Raw genomic sequence first — 18,881 nt, forward strand, 5'->3', positions numbered from 1 at the left:
GTTATACTATTTATATACATGTTTTACTCTAGTAATACTTAGTTTACTGCAATTAAAAAAAAAAAAATTATTCAAACATTTTTTTACTGTATTTAAACAAATTTTTCAAAAAAAAATGTTAATGCTATGATTATATAATTGCTATGAAGCGTGCAACATATTTTAAGTGGCTGGTAAAGTGCAGGACGAAGTGAGTGGCGAAGTGAATGGACAATAGCTCTGCGATTTCGTCTGGAGTGTCCTTAATTCCATCTTCATCTTGAAGGCTAGTTATGGGCGCAAAATTTTTACGCCCACAAATCGCCTTCACTTTCCTCCAAACATCTGACGCAGTAGTGGTTCTGTCGATGGATGACACGTATTGCTGCCAGGATCGTTTCTTCGAGTCAATCATGAGACGTTTTGCATACGCCCTGTATTTTTGAAAGGGAATAAGATTTTGTAGGATAGGACGTTTGTTGAAGGCGTTATACGCTCTTTTCTTTCTTTTAATAGCTTCACTTATTTCTTCATTCCACCATTGTACGGGTTGTTTCGTAAGTTTCCCAGATGTTTTGGGAATGAATTTCGATGCCAACTCAAGTATCGCATTTGTTATAGCGTCAACATCGTCCCCGATAACTCCAGTTGTTTCAGGGAGTATCGTTCTAGCTGTGAAGCTCGTCCAATCTGCCTTTTCAAATAACCACCTTTTAGAGATGGGATATATTTTTCTTGTAACAGCAGTTACAATTTGCACCGGGAAATGATCGCTTCCATGCAAATCGTCTCAAACATGGAAGCTGTACCTCGGTGCTATCAATCCGCTTATAAGTGCAAGATCTATACAGGACGTCGATCCATCTCTGGCATTGAAAAAGATTCCTGACCCGTCGTTTAAAAGAATAAGTTCAGAATTCATCAGGAACCTTTGCAGTTATCTTCAGCGGGGATCTACTCGATCCGAACCCCAAAGTGAATTATGAGCATTAAATTCACCCACCAGTGAAACAGGTGGGGGAAGCTCAGAAATTAGTCTTGCTATGTCATCCTTATTCCGATCAAAATTCGGCAAGTATATGCTGCAGACAGTGACCTGAAGCGGAAGCTTCATTCTAACGGCGACCGCTTGTAGGTTTGTGTTTAGAACAACCCCTTCGGTGGTAGCTCTGGTCGATGTAAATATGGCTACTCCACCTCTAACTCTTACATTTGGCGGTTGATCTCGCCGAAATATATTGAATCCTTTTAATTAAAAATTTCATTTCGGCTTAAATGTGTTTCTTGCAGACATATACAAATCGGGTCTACATTACGTACAAAGCGTTGGAGCTCATGGATGTTTGAAAAACATCCATTGATGTTCCATTGTACAATCGACTCACTAATTTTTAATTAAAATTATTGTCTGGGTTTGCCTTTCGGCCACCATTTTTTCCTTTTCTTCTCCACGTTTTCTCTTGTTTTCTCCACGTTTTCTCCGCGAACACGATGCTGCGAACAGCATCGTGTTCGCGGAGAACGTCATCGCCCGTGTAGCTTCCGGTCTCCGATTCGGAGACCACCGAAGCCGCCGACGACGACGGGCATGGATCGGCGCCGGTTTCAGGCGCCGATTGAGAGGCGGCAACCTGGCCGCCTTCAGACACGGGGGTCGCACCGGTCACCACCTGGGGAAGGGGGGGGACACTCGTCCCCCCTGTCAAATTTTTTGTGGCCTCTGAGGCTTAGCGGCCACTTCAGTTACAGGAGGCTTGGGAGCCTCCATAACAGACTCTGTAGCTGTTACTTTCTTTTCATCAACTAGAATCTCACTAAGACGGACTTGAATTTCAGGTAGTGTCCGTTTTCTTCTGTACTGGAGCGACTTTCTGTTTTGGAGATGTGTCTTCAGGAGGCTGTAGAATTATTCTTGGCTTAACAGATTCTTTAGTGCTGAGAGGCTTTATTTTATTTTCAATGATACTCACAATTAAGCCAGCCAAAGTAGGTGCAAGTTTGTTGATGATTGCACTCTCATCAACAGCAACTGGAGCAGGAGCAGGAACAGCAGCCGCAGCCTGAGCATAGGTTGTTGTTGCTCTAGGTCTGCGGGCGTTTACGATCTTCTTTGCTTCGAAGTAGCTGACTTTTTGCAGGGTTTTTACTTCCTGCACAGCTACTTCGTCTTTGTAAACAGGACAGTTCCTGGATCTACAGGAATGCTGTCCTCTGCAGTTTATACAGGTAGGAGACTCCTTACATGTCATGAACTCCTTCATGAACTTCGTCACCGCACACGCATATTTGCGGTCTCTCACACCTAACAGCGGTGTGGCCAAAGCGTTGGCACTTAAAACATCGCATTGGTTGCGGGACAAATGCCCGTATATCTAATCGATGTATGCCCGTTCTTATCTTCTCCGGTAAAGTAGGCCTGTTAAATTAAGAACATGGGATGGTGAAGGTAGGGCTTCGCCATTCCTTCTCATGTTCAACCTCCGACATTCTAATACTCCCTGCGGTGCTAATAGTTCTACAATTTCCTGCTCCGTACAGTTAAGGAGATCCCGACAGACCACAACACCCCTTGAGGTGTTGAGCGTGCCGTGGGGATCAACACGTACAGCCAATTCTCCAATTTTTTCAGCCCTAGGATCTTCTGAGACTGTATATCATTTACAGTCTCTACATGAAGTCCAGTGAAAGTTTTCCTAATTTCCTTAACAGGGGCTCCAGCACATTTATTTATTTCTCGAGCAATGAGGAATGGACTCACCTTCGAGAAATTACCGTCTTCTTTTGTGATAACTAAGTATTTTGGCTTTGGAACGTTGCTTTTGAAGAAAGCTTTTTGCAAGATTTTCCTAGCCTGAACTTCAATTTTCCTAGATTCTGCGCTCTTTCTCCGTTTTGCCGGCTGGTTCTAGACGAGGGTGTTTACGTGAACCCTCTGCCACGTTTGGTTGTTCAATATTCATGAACAGTTAATCTTTTCTGTAGTAAGGCTAGCCGCCGGGGTACACCCCCACTCCAGGGCTACCAACCCTAGAGGTCCGTTCCGGAACTCCTGTGGAACCGGCATATGTCCTGGCAGAGAGTGGAAGCGCAGTCTCTGCACTGACTCCAGGCCCTTAGACACCGAGGCTTTCAGGGCTCCCATGCCCCGAACAACATGGGCACCTTAACTACATGCTTGCCATCTCGGGGGGCATGTGGACAGCGAAAGGTCTCCGTTACACCTGCAAATAACTTCGACCGTGCCGCCACATCGCCATCTGTAAAGTTAGTATCAATCCATTTCCATAATGGTTAAGAATTTCGTATCTGCAGGTGGCCGCGAAGTCCAGTCCTGTAATTCGGCCTGTAGATGAAAATCGGCCGAAAAAAGCATATCCGAGAAACAACACTCGGAACCCCGTTAGCCAGCTATATTTAATGTACGTGAGTACAGCTGTTGCCGCCCTGGACGTGGAACGTAGATTTTGTGTTCCGGACGTGGGGATTATCTACCTCAGGGCATTATTATTTTTTTTTTTTTTTTTTTTCTCTGTATTTTTACGGGCATCGACCGCTAGGATCATTATCCCTCGTCACATTCTTCAAAAGAAATTAGTATCACCATCAGGATCGTCTTATGTAAGGGTGTAAAGGGCCCTTACATTTTATTTAAAAACACAAACTTCATAAAAACACTAAGACACAAAAGGCAGATGAGCCAAACTGGCCTAGGCAAGATGGCTACCTCCCATCACTACAAGTGCCACGCTTCGAGACTCCCATACATATAAAATTTCCATCTCAGTGATTCTCTAACACAGCTTTAAAATTTTCAAACTTTTACAGACTTCTAAGAAGTCCACTGGCATGCAAAAAAGCAACTATTTTTTCTTCATTTCCATTATCCAGATCAGCAGTAATGTCATTTTTTAGACGGAACCTCTTTCTGAGGTCCTTATATATTGTACAAATCGGGTCTACATCATGTACCAAGCGTTGGAGCTCATGGATGTTTGAAAAACATCCATTGATGTTCCATTGTACTATCGACTCGCTGATTTTAAATTAAATTATTGCCTGGGTTTTCCCTTTGGCCAACCTTTTTTCGCTTTTTTTCCATACTGCGAACACCAAGCTATTCGCAGACGTCGTCGCCCGTATAGCTTCCCGTCGGAAACAACGGAAGCCGGCGACGACGACGGACATGGATCGGCGCCAGTTTCAGGCGCCGATTGAGAGGCGGCAACCTGGCCCCCCATGAAACGGGGGTAGCACTGGTCACCACCTGTGGAAGGGGGGGACACTCGCCCCCCCCTGAATGATTTTTTGTGGCCTCTGCGGTTTAGAGGCCACCTCAGTTACGGGAGGCTTGGGAGCCTCCATAACAGATTCTGTAGTTGTTACTTTCGGTTTATCATGGAGGATCTCGCTCAGACGGACTTGACATTCTGGTTTGGCGTCCGTTTTCTTCTCTATAGGAGCAACTTTCAATTTAACAGATTTATCTTCGGGTGGCTGTACAACTATTTTTGGCTTAACGGCTTCTTTACTGTTGAAAGGCTTCATCTTGTTTTCAATGATCCTTTCAATCATATTAGCCAAAGTAGGCGCAAGTTTGTTTATGATTTGAGCCTCATCTACAGCAATCGGAGCAGGAGCAGGAACAGCAGCCGCAGCCTGAGCGTAGGTTGTCGTTGCTCTAGGCCTGCGGGCATTAACAATCTTCTTAGCTTCGAAGTAGCTGACCTTCTGCAGGGTTTTTACTTCCTGCACAGCTACTTCGTCTTTGTAGACAGGACAGTTCCTTGATCTACAAGATTTGCTCCTTTACAGTTGATACATGTAGGAGGCTCTTTACACGGCTCTCCTTCATGCACCTCTTCACCGCACACGCATATTTGCGGTCTTTCACATCTAAGAGCGGTGTGGCCAAAGCGTTGGCACTTAAAGCACCACATTGGCTGTTGGACAAATGCCCGCACATCCAATCGATGAATCCCTGCTCTTATCTTCTCCGGCAAATTAGGCCGGTTGAAAGTGAGGACATGAGATGCTGAGGGTAAGACCTCTCCGTTCCTTCTCATGTTCAATCGACGGCACTCTATTACTCCTTGTGATGACAACTCCTCGACAATTTCTTGCTCCGAGCAATTTAGAAGATCCCGACAGACGACCACACCTCTTGAGGTGTTGAGTGTACAGTGGGGATCGACGCGTACAGCCAGTTCTTCAATCTTTTTAAGCCCTAAGATCTTCTGAGAATGAATATCATTTACAGTCTCAACATGAAGTCCGGTGAAGGTCTTCCTTATTTCTTTAACAGGGCCTCCAGCGCATTTAGTAATTTCCCGAGCAATGAGAAAAGGACTCACTCTCGAGAAATTTCCATCCTCCTTTGTAATGACCAAATATTTGGGTTTCGGTACATTACTACTCTTAAAAAAAGCTTTTTGCAAGCTTTTTCTAGCGTCAATCTCAATCCTTCGTGATTCTGCACTCTTTCTCCGTTTTGCCTTAGGCGAAACGGCCGGTTGTTCTAGACGAGGGTGTTTACGTAAACCCTCTGCCACGTTTGGTTGTTCAGTTTGCATGAACGGTTAATCCCTTCTGTAGTAAGGCTAGCCGCCGGGGTACACCCCCACTCCAGGGCTATCAACCGGCATATGTCCTGGCAGAGAGCGGATGCGCAGTCTCTGCACTGACTTCAGGCTCTTACACACCATGTGGCCACAGCATGTGGACAACGAAAGGTCTCTGTTACACCTGCAAATAACTTCGACCGTGGCTGCCACATCGCCAGCTCTAAAGGTAGTTTCAATCCATTTCCATAATCGTTAAGAATTTCGTATCTGCAGGTGGCCGCGAAGTCCAGTCCTGTAATTCGGCCTGTAGATGAAAATCGGTCGAAAAAAGCATATCCAAGAAACAACACTCGGAACTGGGAACCCCGTTAGTCAGCTATATGTAATGTACGTGAGTACAGCTGTTGCCGCCCTGGACGTGGAACGTAGATGTTGTGTTCCAGACGTGGGGATTATCTACCTCAGGGCATTATTATTATTATTATTATTATTTTTTTTTTTTGAGGTTTATAGGGGCATCGACTCCTTTGGTCATTAGCCCCATCGCACTTCAAAAAAAAAAAAATAAAAAATAAAAAAAAAGGTTCAATGATTCACATTCTTATGAATAAAAAATGTTCAAAAATGTACGTTCTTCTATAACTTCAAATCCAGAATATTACTTCCTAGGCTTTCCTTTCGGCCATCCTTTCTTGCACCGTTTCTCCATTCTTCTAACGGCCTCAACCTCTGATGACAGTGTATCTGAGGCCTGAGACATGGCATCGGCTTCCTCTCTTTCCGATGCCAGTGACGTTCTGCGGCTGACGTCAGGAGAGAAAAACATCGTTGGTGCAGTTAGCATCGTTGCTATTGAATCTAAACTAGCAAGCGATGCACTTTCCGCGGCTGATGAACTGGATTCTACCTCTACTGCAGTGCTGGATCTAGCTGAAATAGATGCTCTCGCTGAAGCTGTTCTTTCAGCTTTTGGAGGCTCCATTGTTGCAGTTTCTATTTCATCTGCGTCTGGTGCTTTTTCTATAGTAACTTGCACCTCCATTTCAGTAGAGTCAGATTTTCTTGTCGCAATTTCTTTTTGTTTGTGACTACATGACGGAGTGATCTGTTTCTCTCCATCAGATAAATCAAGATTTTTAATTTTAACGCAAGTTGGTGACTTTACAATCACAGATTTAGTTGGTTTTTTTTAAACGACGCTGATGCGTCTCTCATGTCAACGGCGTCAGTCCGGGGATGAGCCTTCTCATCTTTACTTTGTTTTCTCTGATGAGTCGACTCAATCTTTGAATCAATGATTCTTTCAATCATTGTCTCAAGACTTGGTGCCATCGTGTTAAGCAACTGCTCCACATTAATTTTAGATGTGGAAGGGGCAGCCGCTGCTTCTGCGTAAGAAGTCGATGGTCGTGGTGTACGCTGATTAACAATTTTCTTCGCTTCAGGATAACTGACCTTCTGAAGCGTTTTAACTTCCTGAATGGCTGTTTCTAATTTATATGTAGTGCAGTTTCTTGAACGACAATTGTGATGCCCTTTTCAATTAACGCAGGTTGGAGGGTCTTTACATGGGTCTCTCTCATGTGTTTTCTCTCCACATATACATATTTCCTGCGCTTCACATCATTAGCCCTCGTCACATTCATTAAAAGAAGTTAGTATCACCATTAGGATCGTCATATGTAAGGGTGTAAAGGGCCCTTACATTTTATTTAAAAACACAAACTACACAAAACATTAAGACACAAAAGACAAGTACTCGCTAATGCGGCAGCCTTTTCGGCAATACTCGAATCGCCGGCTTTAACTCGTTCCCAAGCGCTGTCGGCTAATTTAAGATCGGCTGCGGCTGTGTTTGCGCTATCGCTGTGCGTAGCGTATGCGATATCGTGAACTTTAGAAGCGGCATCCAACTTATTTATACCCGGATCGCCTCTCTTTAGACGCTTTTTTAAATTCGATCCCGGTCCGCAGTACTGATAGCCAGGAATATGTAATTCGATCGGCAATAAGTTGAAACCTTTATTTATCACTTTTCCGGCTACCTTTTTGGCACCTTCGAGTGCTTGTTTCCCTATATAAGATCCTACCGCTCCTACAGCTCCAGTGGTAAGACTCCTTAACAGTCCACTGCCTCGTTTACGACTGGCGATCCGTTTAGACTTTTTCAACCTACTTCTTTTGCTGCGTCGGAGTTTCTTCTTCGACCTCCTCACCTTGACCATGATGAAGTAAGACTGAACGATTTACCACCATTCAACTTTGTATTTCATTATTTGCGATCGGCGGTGGTGGTGGTGGTTGTGGTAGCGATGTCGGCGGCGGCCGTGGCGGTGGATCTTCTTTATTTTTAGATGAATCGGCTTGGTAATCTCTATCATCATCATAATCGCCATGGTAGTGTTTATCACTATCTAAAAATCCTATAAACATTTTCTGACCAAAGTTGTGAACGGAAAATTTATTTATTAATTTCATTATTAGTCGGTATAATCTAAACAGATATTCGACAACATATCCTTTGGTGGCAAGATCTCTTGATTCATTTGGCAACAAGGCGTTTGTAACAATACTTCCTTTCACGTTACCCTACCCTCTTTGTTATGCAAAAAATCTTGTATCAAACCAACAAACATTGTCTTTATATCTGATTGTTTATTATCAACGTAGGACTTTGATTTCGGCTCACCTGCGTTACCAATAATATTTCCTTTTGCGTCAATTTCTCCCCCAGCCTTTTTACTGGTGAATAATTCTCTTGAATCCACATAGGATTTTGTGACCAAATATTTTGGATATTTCGGTTCGGCAGCGTTACCGATTTGGCTTTCTCTGGCGTTAATTACGTCCTTTTCGGTAAACAGGCAAGTGCGTAAGTAACCGAGTGTAACAGCATCATTCTTATCGATAGGTTCACTGATATGACATAGACATTTATTAAAAAAAGTCTAGTCCACTCGACGAGTTGGTGTTTGGTAAATTTGATGGTATGTATCGATTGGTCGAATCGGTTTGTCGTACGTAAATTTTGTTCGCAAAACCCATAGTGGCAGCATTCGTATCTTCAACAGGGCTACCAACATTACACAACCAACGTTTTTGAATGTTGAAATTCCCATCGACGGTTTTTTGAAAACTTTCAATAATTCGCGTGGGAGGTAGTCTAGTACCTCTTCCTTCCCCTCCTACTCCACTAAAACGTCCAAATTTGGCGATGCTCATCTTAAGACTGTGATTAAAATACAATCTTACCACCTGTTATATATCCTACTTCGCACAATTCTTCGATAATGGATACATTCTCGTTATTATGACCAGTATGTCCGGCACGCTTTAAAGCTATTAAAAGCCTAAGTCTGTCACAAAGTTCGTTCGGATCGTCCCAGTATACATAATCGGGTCTGTATTGCGTTTCTTTGCCCTCATAAGCAATCCAGATCCAATTATAGGACTTTCTTCTCCTTCACTACTTCTGCTTCTGCTTCCCAATCTTTTCGGAGGAAATAATCCTTTAATAATATTATTGTACTTGAAGAATCGGCTAGAAATCACTCGACTGGTGATTTTACATTTATGCGCCTCTGTATGTTCTAATATCTTTTTATAATTATATAAATCTGTTGGCGAATAGTCTTTGGGTTCCTTCAAAAATATCAATTGATATAGACCTTTGGTACCTTTGAAAGACTTTTTGTCTATAATAATTCTATTTCCTTTGAAGACAACATAACGGTGTCCAATTATCCATTGGTTGTTTACGTTTCTCACACCGTATACATCGTCAATTTTCTTATTTGTATCAGTTATAGCTAGATCAAGGTAATACTTTACATGTGTTTCTAGTGGTGATGAGTCAATAGGTTTGTGTTCTGGTGTATCAAAAAGTCTCCTGATAACTGTTAGTGAAATAGAACATCCAGCTTCATCCTTCTCCAATTCATCCTCCTCCTCCTCCTCCTCCGCCACCTCTTCAACCTCTTTTTCCTTCTCATCATCATCCTCCTCCACCTTTTCTTCTTCCATTACTTCTTCTTCTTTTATAAGATTCTATTATGTTCTTTTTTAAATGTTTCCTTAAGTTCGCGTAAAAGTTCGACAATCGGTTTAAAATGCTTTTGCAAAGCTTGATCCGTTTCCATTATCCTTTGCGTAATTTTACGATGTTTCCTTTTAATTGAATCTCGTATTTTATCAATTTCCTCGACCAACGTGGCGCCGGTGGTTGTGGTCGATTGAGCATCGTTGTTGTCGACGTACTTCTTTAACATCATTATATCTACTGAACATAATCGGTTCATAATTCCATTGATCTAAAAAATACAGCATGTTTTTTGTTTCTACGTCAAAAACGGATTACATCTATTAGAGATATATTCATTTGCGGTGGTCGTCGTTGTCGTCTTGTATTGGACAACTCACGGTAATATTGCGTCACACCCTGATGGATTGATGGTATCGTCAATTTTGCACTATGATCCTTAAATACCACTAATCTTTTTCCCACCCACATGGGAATATCTACAACTATCGAATGATCTTGTCTCGGAACTTTTGTCATGATTAAAAACGCCTGATTGGGTGTCGATTGTCTTGCGAATACAGATGTAACAAATAGCTGTTGAATAACCAAAATTCATCTGGTTTTGCGCACGCATATTCGCAGCATTTTCGTAGTAAATCTTCATTTCTACTGCAAAGAGATCACAATTACCATTTATTTTTTTTAATCCAAAGACATTGGCGTACAACTGTAATGTAGGTAACGCTACCTTTAGAAAATCACAGGAAAAACAGCCTGAGCCCTGTTGTTTAATGTCGAATGGTAGTCCGCCGCGTCTAATTGGTAAGGTTTCCGGTAAATCATCGGTAAATCTTACTCCGTACGCGGTGTCCACAAAACATTTACCATGGCGGTACGATAGCGCTAAACGGTACAAAGATTTTGGTGACCTTAAAGGTATCGTACGTTCCGTTATCACAATACAACATCTCGCACTTTACACTCGGCAACCATACTCCAATATGTGCATGTAAACATTTGTATAATCCGTAGATCCGTGTCGGTTTCGCAGATCTATCAACGGCTTTTTGTACACGAGTGGTGATGGTCTAAATCTTGAAATGAAGTTCTACCCATGTCAGACTGTAGTGTTGAACATATTTTTATCGTAAATCACCAACTCGATAGGCAGCTCTTACTTGTCGCATTGTTCTAAAAATGTTATCCATATTCTTTTGTTGTAAATCTTTCCTTCGCTGGTGATCATTTACAGTACCACTACTGGATATCCGCGATTCATTTGTTTAACATGACGCCAACACTGGTGATCTTTATTTTCACAGTAGTTAACCTTTCGACAGACATAGTTGCCGCAAAACCTTTTACGCTCGCTGAAATATTTCGAGCACAAATTATTTTGTGGTTTTTTTCTAAAATGTATCGCGTTTGCGTAGGGAATACCGTCCTCATAGATGTATATACTCATCGGCACCACGGCCATCGTTCAACTAATATCTTCGACAAAAATATCAAAACCTATTCGATACCGTCCTTAATGTTTCCTTATCGATTGTCACGAATCCGTGCGGTGTTTTCCACGCATGACTGCACACGCTTTTAAACTGATCGAATTTCATGTCGGTGTTTACATGATCCTTATATATATGACGTAAATTGAGGTCGTCTTGTTGGAATACAAGAAGAAAGTTGGCGTTATCCCGTACCAGGTGCTTTCCTGTACTGGAATACGTCTGCGTGAGGTAAAAGTTATCGATGTTGTTGTGTCGTCCCATCGAAAAGTAGTTGCGTATATTATGGTGCTTTTCGTACGCTACATCGTTGAAGATCATTATTGAATTCGGTTCGGCCTCGTCAGGAGCCATAACATGATCGTTTTCAGAATACGTGAAATAACCGATCTCGGGTACAACACCAGTCATAACGCGTTCCAAAAATGTATATTTCGGTTGGTTCAACGATTTGGAAAAATCGTAAATATTTTTGAAACGTACACCGTTCGGTGAAAACAACAGGTTGAAGAGAAGGTTTGTTTTACCGCAATTACATGGACCACAATTAATATATCTTATTGTGTTTGGCAAAAGAGGTCCATGTCGCCGCCTCTTTTTTGATGATGCCAATCCTCCACCAGTTGTGTATTCGTCGAAATTTTGGAACGCAATACCACCATCTTCGAAATGTTGTCTTTCCAACCTCATGATTACGACTGAGATATATGCTTGCTTTACAATTCTGCTTGACCAAGTCTTTCTTATTTATCCAACTGTTGTGTTTTCCGTCGACCCTTGCCTCTTTACAAACAATTTAGTAGATGTTCAAGTCGGTAACAGACATTTTTCACCGACTTGTTTGAAATTAAAATACAGTTATTTATACGTTGTCGATTTAACCGACCACTTGTTCGATAAAACCGGTGATAATCTAACAATAAAAACTAACTTTGATTCAACGTTTTTCACATTTTTTATTGTGATTATGAATGTGGGCAAAACAAAATTGGTTTTATCGGTGATAGAGAAATAGTATTTTCTGGTTTCCAAGGTGCGAATAGTAAAAGAGTGAAGGCGTTCAAACTTACCGATTCGTTGAATATGTCGTTGAACACTGAGACATTTAATAGGCTTAATACATCTTTTCTAAAAAAATAATGTACTCGCTGTTACAGTTTATATTGCAAATAAAAGAAAAACAAACGCCCCACCTCGTGTTGCGTGTTATGTATGTGGTGGTAGAAAGGTATGTGATGAAGTCGACTGTAATACGCTGCTAGTCGCTTGTGATACCGATGAAGATTCAAATACAGGTTATCTGGAATCCAATTATTATGAATGAGGTTTTCCTATATCCTCTTTTTAATGAACAGGAACTTGAGAGCATGTATATTGATGATATATTAGGCACAATCCAACGAAAACCAGAATATATGAAAGAGAATTGTGTACTTATTGCAAATAACTCTACTAGACAGTACAGAGAAAATCTACCTATTCACCAACAACAGCAACAACAACACGAAAGTCTTCACACAAATATACTAGCAATTCAACGACACAACTCTACGAGACAGTACCAGCAGACCAGCAGAGGGTGTAAAAGATTAACTCTCATCAGGATCTAAAACGAAATCACGAAGGTTGAAACATAGTGTGCACGCTGGTTTCAATATATATAGTTTGTACATTATGTTCCCCCAATTGTGCTTTCGCTGAGTGAAAAGATGAAACTATAAAGAAGTACACACACACACACAACATAAACACTAAACCCTCATACAGTAATATATATGTATTACTGTATGTACTGTATGTACATGTACTGTACTGTATGTACTGTATTACTTTCTTTTATTTGCAATATAAACTGTAACATCGAGTACATTATTTTTTAGAAAAGATGTACTAAGCCTATTAAATGTCTCAGTGTTCAACGACATATATGCAGTGTTTCCAAGGCCTGCAACACGATCTGATATTGGATTCCTCCACTATCAGATTATGTTGCAAATGATGGGGAAAGTGTTTATTATTAAACACATTGTACAAAGTGTGGTGGTGGTGGTGGTGGTATTACTTTTATTTCTCTTTCTCTCTCTCTCTCTCTCTCTCTCTCTCTCTTGCATAGGTATTACTTACATCAGCTGATTGTTTTATTCTCTCTTTTTGAATTTTATTAATATGGTGGTGGTGGTATTATTTATGTTTCTCTCTCTTGTTGTTGCATTTTATTAACCTTGTATGTGTATATGTGTGTGTGTGTGTGTGGGGTGTGTGTGTGTGTGTGTGTGTATGTACAGGCATGATGTGGTGAAGTTCTGGCGGTGGTGGTGGTGGGGGCAATCTAACTTTCAATCGGACGCCGGCCATCGACCGGTCAAGACGCCCCGGGTGGGAGCCGGATGTGGGCGGGGGCGGTACTGCGTCCTGATTGGCTGGTGACGCAGTATCCCTATTTCCGTACTACTACTACTAATAACAAAAGACAATTTAATTTAATGCAGCTAAAAAACACTGTAAATTTCTCAACAAATGTACAGTTTATAGAAAAATTATTTTCTACAGTTTTTAGATAAATTTACAGTTTTAAGTTATTTATTTAAATTCAAATTCCAATAATTATTACTCATATAACATTTATACAGATTGTAATTGCATTTCAATTAGAGTAATATGACAGCAAAATTAAAACAAACATTTGAAACAATTATTTTATATGGTGAAATTAATATACTGAGACCAGCATCACAATAACAAGTAGCCGTACTACAATAACAAGTAGTAGTATTTGTTGATCATCATAACGGATTGGTTATCTTTCCACATTCCATCCAGAAGTTTTGGTTTCGAATCCTAGTCAGGCTATATATTTTTCATTCACAACAAAATTTATTATCACGCTTTATAGTAACTATTATCGGGCATGAACCAGCTGTTACTGTATAAATATATAAATAAATAATAATAATTATCTAAATACATAATCTTTATATATTTATTTAGTGTTAATAATAAAAATAGTGGAAGAGAATGCAAGAGAGAACAGTTTGGGTTAAGGAAAGAGAAAGTAACCAGAAATGTTGTCGGGCTACTGAGGATGGTTGGAGAGAGATATTTAGCAAGAGGAACAAGAACGAATCTTGCATTTCATAGATTTAGAGAAGGCATTTGATGGAATCAAATGAGAGAAAATGTAGAACAGAAAGACAAAAGAAATTAAAGAATTAAACATGAAACAAACAACCGTGATGAAAGTAAATTAGATTGTCACTGAATGGATGGGTCTAAGTCAAGGTGTTAGGCAAGGATGCTGCCTCTCACCTGCACTGTTCAACATTTAAGATTTGGTAAGGAATTTATTATAAGTCTTGGAAGTCATGTGATGTCCACATAAGATTTTTTTGTAAGAAAAAAGCATTGTGACTGTAGTATAATAATATTATAAATGCCCTTTCTGCATTATTAAAATCTGCTTCTTTTGGATTTTTTGGTGTACTTGTAATCTGCGATAGGTACTTCAGTCTTGCAGCAGTCATTCCAGCATTCTTGGGTTTCATTTTCCCTGATTGCGTATTACCATTGTGGATATTTCCTGGTGAAAGTGTTTTTCATGTTCGTCACTCACAGCTCCAAGATTAGTAGGGAAAAAATCCAAACAAGAATCTAAGAAATGGATCTTTAGTGATATATTACACCCAAGTGTTTTATAGTTTTTAAGAAGCTCAGTTAAAAATTCTTTGTAGTTATCTGCCTTATAATTTCCAAGGAGTTGCTTACACATTTTTAAAGATTTCTATGCAGCAACCTCACAGTCATTCAAACTATCTTCACATTCAATATTATTCATTAGTTTTCTTACTTGTGGTCAAACAAATATACCTTTCTTTATTTTAGCATTACTTATATTAAGGGATCTGTCTTTTAGAACTGGAAATCCAGTACCACCACAATCCATTGGTTTAATAAAACTTTTCATTAAATTTATTTTAATGTATAGTGACAGAAGGTAAACTTTTTCAGACTTTACATGTACTGGGTTAATAATATTCTTCTCTCTTACAGTTAAGGCAGTTTATTTTGTTTGAAAATACAGAACAAAAGAATTTACTCCTGCAATGAACTTCAACATACTTGCATTGAAACTCTGAAAAGTTTAGAAGTTATTGGTATGAGGGACTCCTTGGGGATGGGAAAACTACTTTCACCACTCTTAAAATAGAAGTGAAGAGAAAAAAGATGGAGGAAATAAAAATTATCTTGCCAAATCTTTACCACTGCAAAATATTATCTGCTGCCTTCAATCAGAAGGTAATAGCCCTAATTTAAGAACCATGGATTGGGAGATCCTTTATTTTTCAATCATAAACAATTGCATCAATTTCAGTGATAATGATTGTATTATGTAATGTAATAAAGTTCAGACTATTTTCTGCTAGATGATAACGATCTTTTATCTATAAAAAACTTGAGGATTTGGCGAGTTTTCATGAAGAGAGACAACCTCTTATTTGTTGGATGGACAGTAACACTACAGGTATTATGTGGCATATACCACTCAAAAATGAGCTATTCCTAAACTCCCTCATTACTAATAACCTTGTATTAACTAACAATTATAGGCTGTAAAAAGAGGCTCTTAATATTACATTCTCTCAGAGTTTCTGAGCAATTTGAACTCTGATTGGCATGTACCATAACCAACCATCATTTTCAAAACATAACCACATCTGTTTTAACCCTCTAAGTACTGAATTTTGAAATTTTCATTGTATAACAACCAGTTTCCTCTTTTACAGCCAGAGACTGCCAAAATTACCATTTTAGTGATAATTTTGTCATAAAAGCACCTTATGACCTTTTTATGGGGTGTGACTACATGGTAACGCTAGGACTTTAGATGATCATATTGGTAATTATATGAATGGGTATAAAAAGTGTGAACAGCAGTTTCTCTAAACAAAGAAAATTTACTAGGAACATTTTAAAAATACATCATCACTTCAGTTTTTTCAATAGTAATTTTTATTTTTTCAATGAAAAATTATTTTGTATGACAAGATTGAAAGCATTGTATACAAAGACCGAGTCACATTTCATGCAGTATGTACAACCCACTGCACAGCAATCTTCTCCAGCACATCGTCACCTTTTGTTATTACGTACTGGTGCTACAAAGTGATTCAAGCCATCATATATTATGCTATCTGATGTTCTGTTCATAGATATGCTGGTTTTAGAAGTTTTGTACCTTCCTGGTGCTTTTGGCATGTTTTTGTAGTAAACCAAATACGTTTGAGCCAACTCTCTTTGAAAATCTTATTGAGGTGGAGAGCCTCCAGCATAACAGTGTAATATCCATGCATTGTTTAGACAGCTATCAAGTAAGCAGATAAAAATTGGCCAACACCACTTTTTTCCTCTCATCCCTACACAGTGCAATCTCATGTTCTCATCCATTCTATAGGTTCCTCCCATATGCTTATTCCTTTCTTTTTTCCTGTTTAGCCTCCGGTAACTACCGTTTAGATAATTCTTCAGGGGATGAATGAGGATGATATGTATGAGTGTAAATGAAGTGTAGTCTTGTACATTCTCAGTTCGACCATTCCTGAGATGTGTGGTTAATTGAAACCCAATCACCAAAGAACACCGGTACCCACGATCTAGTATTCAGATCCATGTAAAAATAACTGGCTTTACTAGGACTTGAATGCTGTAACTCTCGACTTCCAAATCAGCTGATTTGGGAAGATGCGTTAACCACTAGACCAATCCGGTGGGTTCCCATATGCTTATTATACTTGCCGATAAAATATGAGCGTTGTACCTGAATTATGTTTTTTGAACTGCAAAATAAAATTTTGTGAGATCCAAAGGTTCTACTCCATGTGATGTTGATGCAGCAGTTACTGCTGCATTCTAACTACAATCTGACTAACTGCATTCTAACTAGCCATCTAACAACAATAACACTGTGATCTTTACTTATAACTGAATCATGCTTCCCTTGATGTTCATTGGTGAATTTCTTCATATTTTCAATGGGACAGTTTTAGGGATGCGATTTTGATGAACAGTCCCTCACTTTCTTTCTTTCCTGTTTAGCCTCCGGTAACTACCGTTTAGATAATTCTTCAGAGGATAAATGAGGATGATATGTATGAGTGTAAATGAAGTGTAGTCTTGTACATTCTCAGTTCGACCATTCCTGAGATGGGTTAATTGAAACCCAACCACCAAAGAACACCAGTATCCACGATCTAGTATTCAAATCCGTGTAAAAATAACTGGCTTTACTAGGACTTGAACGCTGGAACTCTCGACTTCCAAATCAGCTGATTTGGGAAGACGGGTTCACCACTAGACCAACCCGGTGGGTTTGATGAACAGTCCCTGTTCTGCCATAACCCAACTCTTACAAATGATCCAATAATGAAAATCCTGTAAATAAATTATCAAAGTAAAATTGATATGGAAAATGTTTCGTTTCTGGTGGAAATCCATCTATCATTGAAATCAATACAGATGCCCATTTATCAAATTGTCCTTCATACATACGATTACCTCTCGGATTCCTCCCTTGATGTATGTCAAAATTTATAAGATAACAATCATTAGTATTTAGGTACCAATCTTATAAACGAATTGGATGGGTTTACCTTTTATAAATTGTTTGCGCCATGTCAGTCGTAGTGCTTTACCATGCACTCATCAAAAGACAAATGTTTGTATGGCACGGAATGCAAAAGAAACTTATGTTTTATTTTACCCAACTGGGTGCAATTTCTACAGTTTATCATCTGATCAAAGTTATTCATTTCTTCAAAAGGGCAAAAAACTCATAATTTGAATAAATTATGAGTTTTTCATAAATCAACAATTCCTCGTGTCTTTTTTCTCATCCTACTAATGTTTCTTTGATGGCAAGGAATTATAACCACTAACTATAAATGTCCCAATAAACACCTTCATTTCTTTTTTAGAAATTTGGTTTGGTTCAATATCACCTTGAACCCATTCAAACTTTTTAAAATGCATAGAAGTCTGACTTTGTATTGTTAAATGTCTTAAGTGCTTTTTTCTCTTTCTGATGCAATGTCTACTACAGCTCTAAATTGAGTTCCACTTCCAAGATTATCTATCAAACCACCATTATCCTCTTCTCAAAAATCTTGATTAGTCAAAATATTGGATTCAGGAGGTTCTATATAACATCAGGAAGATCACCTCCCGAGTAAGCTCGTGCCTAAAAGAAGGTTAAAATTAATAATTAGATTCTTGCAGATAACATACTACAATGTTACCAGTTTTTTGTCTTCAGTCATTTGACTGGTTTGATGCAGCTCTCCAAGTTCACTCTCTAGTGCCAGTCATTTCATTTCAGTATATCCCCTACATCCTACATCCCTAACAATTTGTTTTAAATATTCCAAACATTGTCTGCCTGCACAATTTTTCCATCTACCTGTTCCTCCAATATCAAAGCGTCTATTCCAGGATGCCTTAATATGTGGCCTATAAGTCTGTCTCTTCTTTTAACTATATTTTTCCAAATGTTTCTTTCTTCTTAAATTTGCCGCAACACCTCTGCATTTGTCACTTTATTCACCCATCTGATTTTTAACATTTTCCTGTAGCACCACATTTCAAAAGCTAATCTTTTCTTCTCAGGTATTCCAATCATCAAAGTTTCACTTTCACATAAATCTACGCTCCAAACATATACTTTCGAGAATGTTTTCCTGATGTTTAAATTAATTTTTGATGTAAGAAAATTATATTTTAGACTGAAAGCTCGTTTCATCTTTGCTATTTGGCATTATATAT

This window comes from Lycorma delicatula, chromosome 1 (genome assembly GCF_047948215.1).
Source record: "Lycorma delicatula isolate Av1 chromosome 1, ASM4794821v1, whole genome shotgun sequence".
Classification (NCBI taxonomy): domain Eukaryota; kingdom Metazoa; phylum Arthropoda; class Insecta; order Hemiptera; family Fulgoridae; genus Lycorma; species Lycorma delicatula.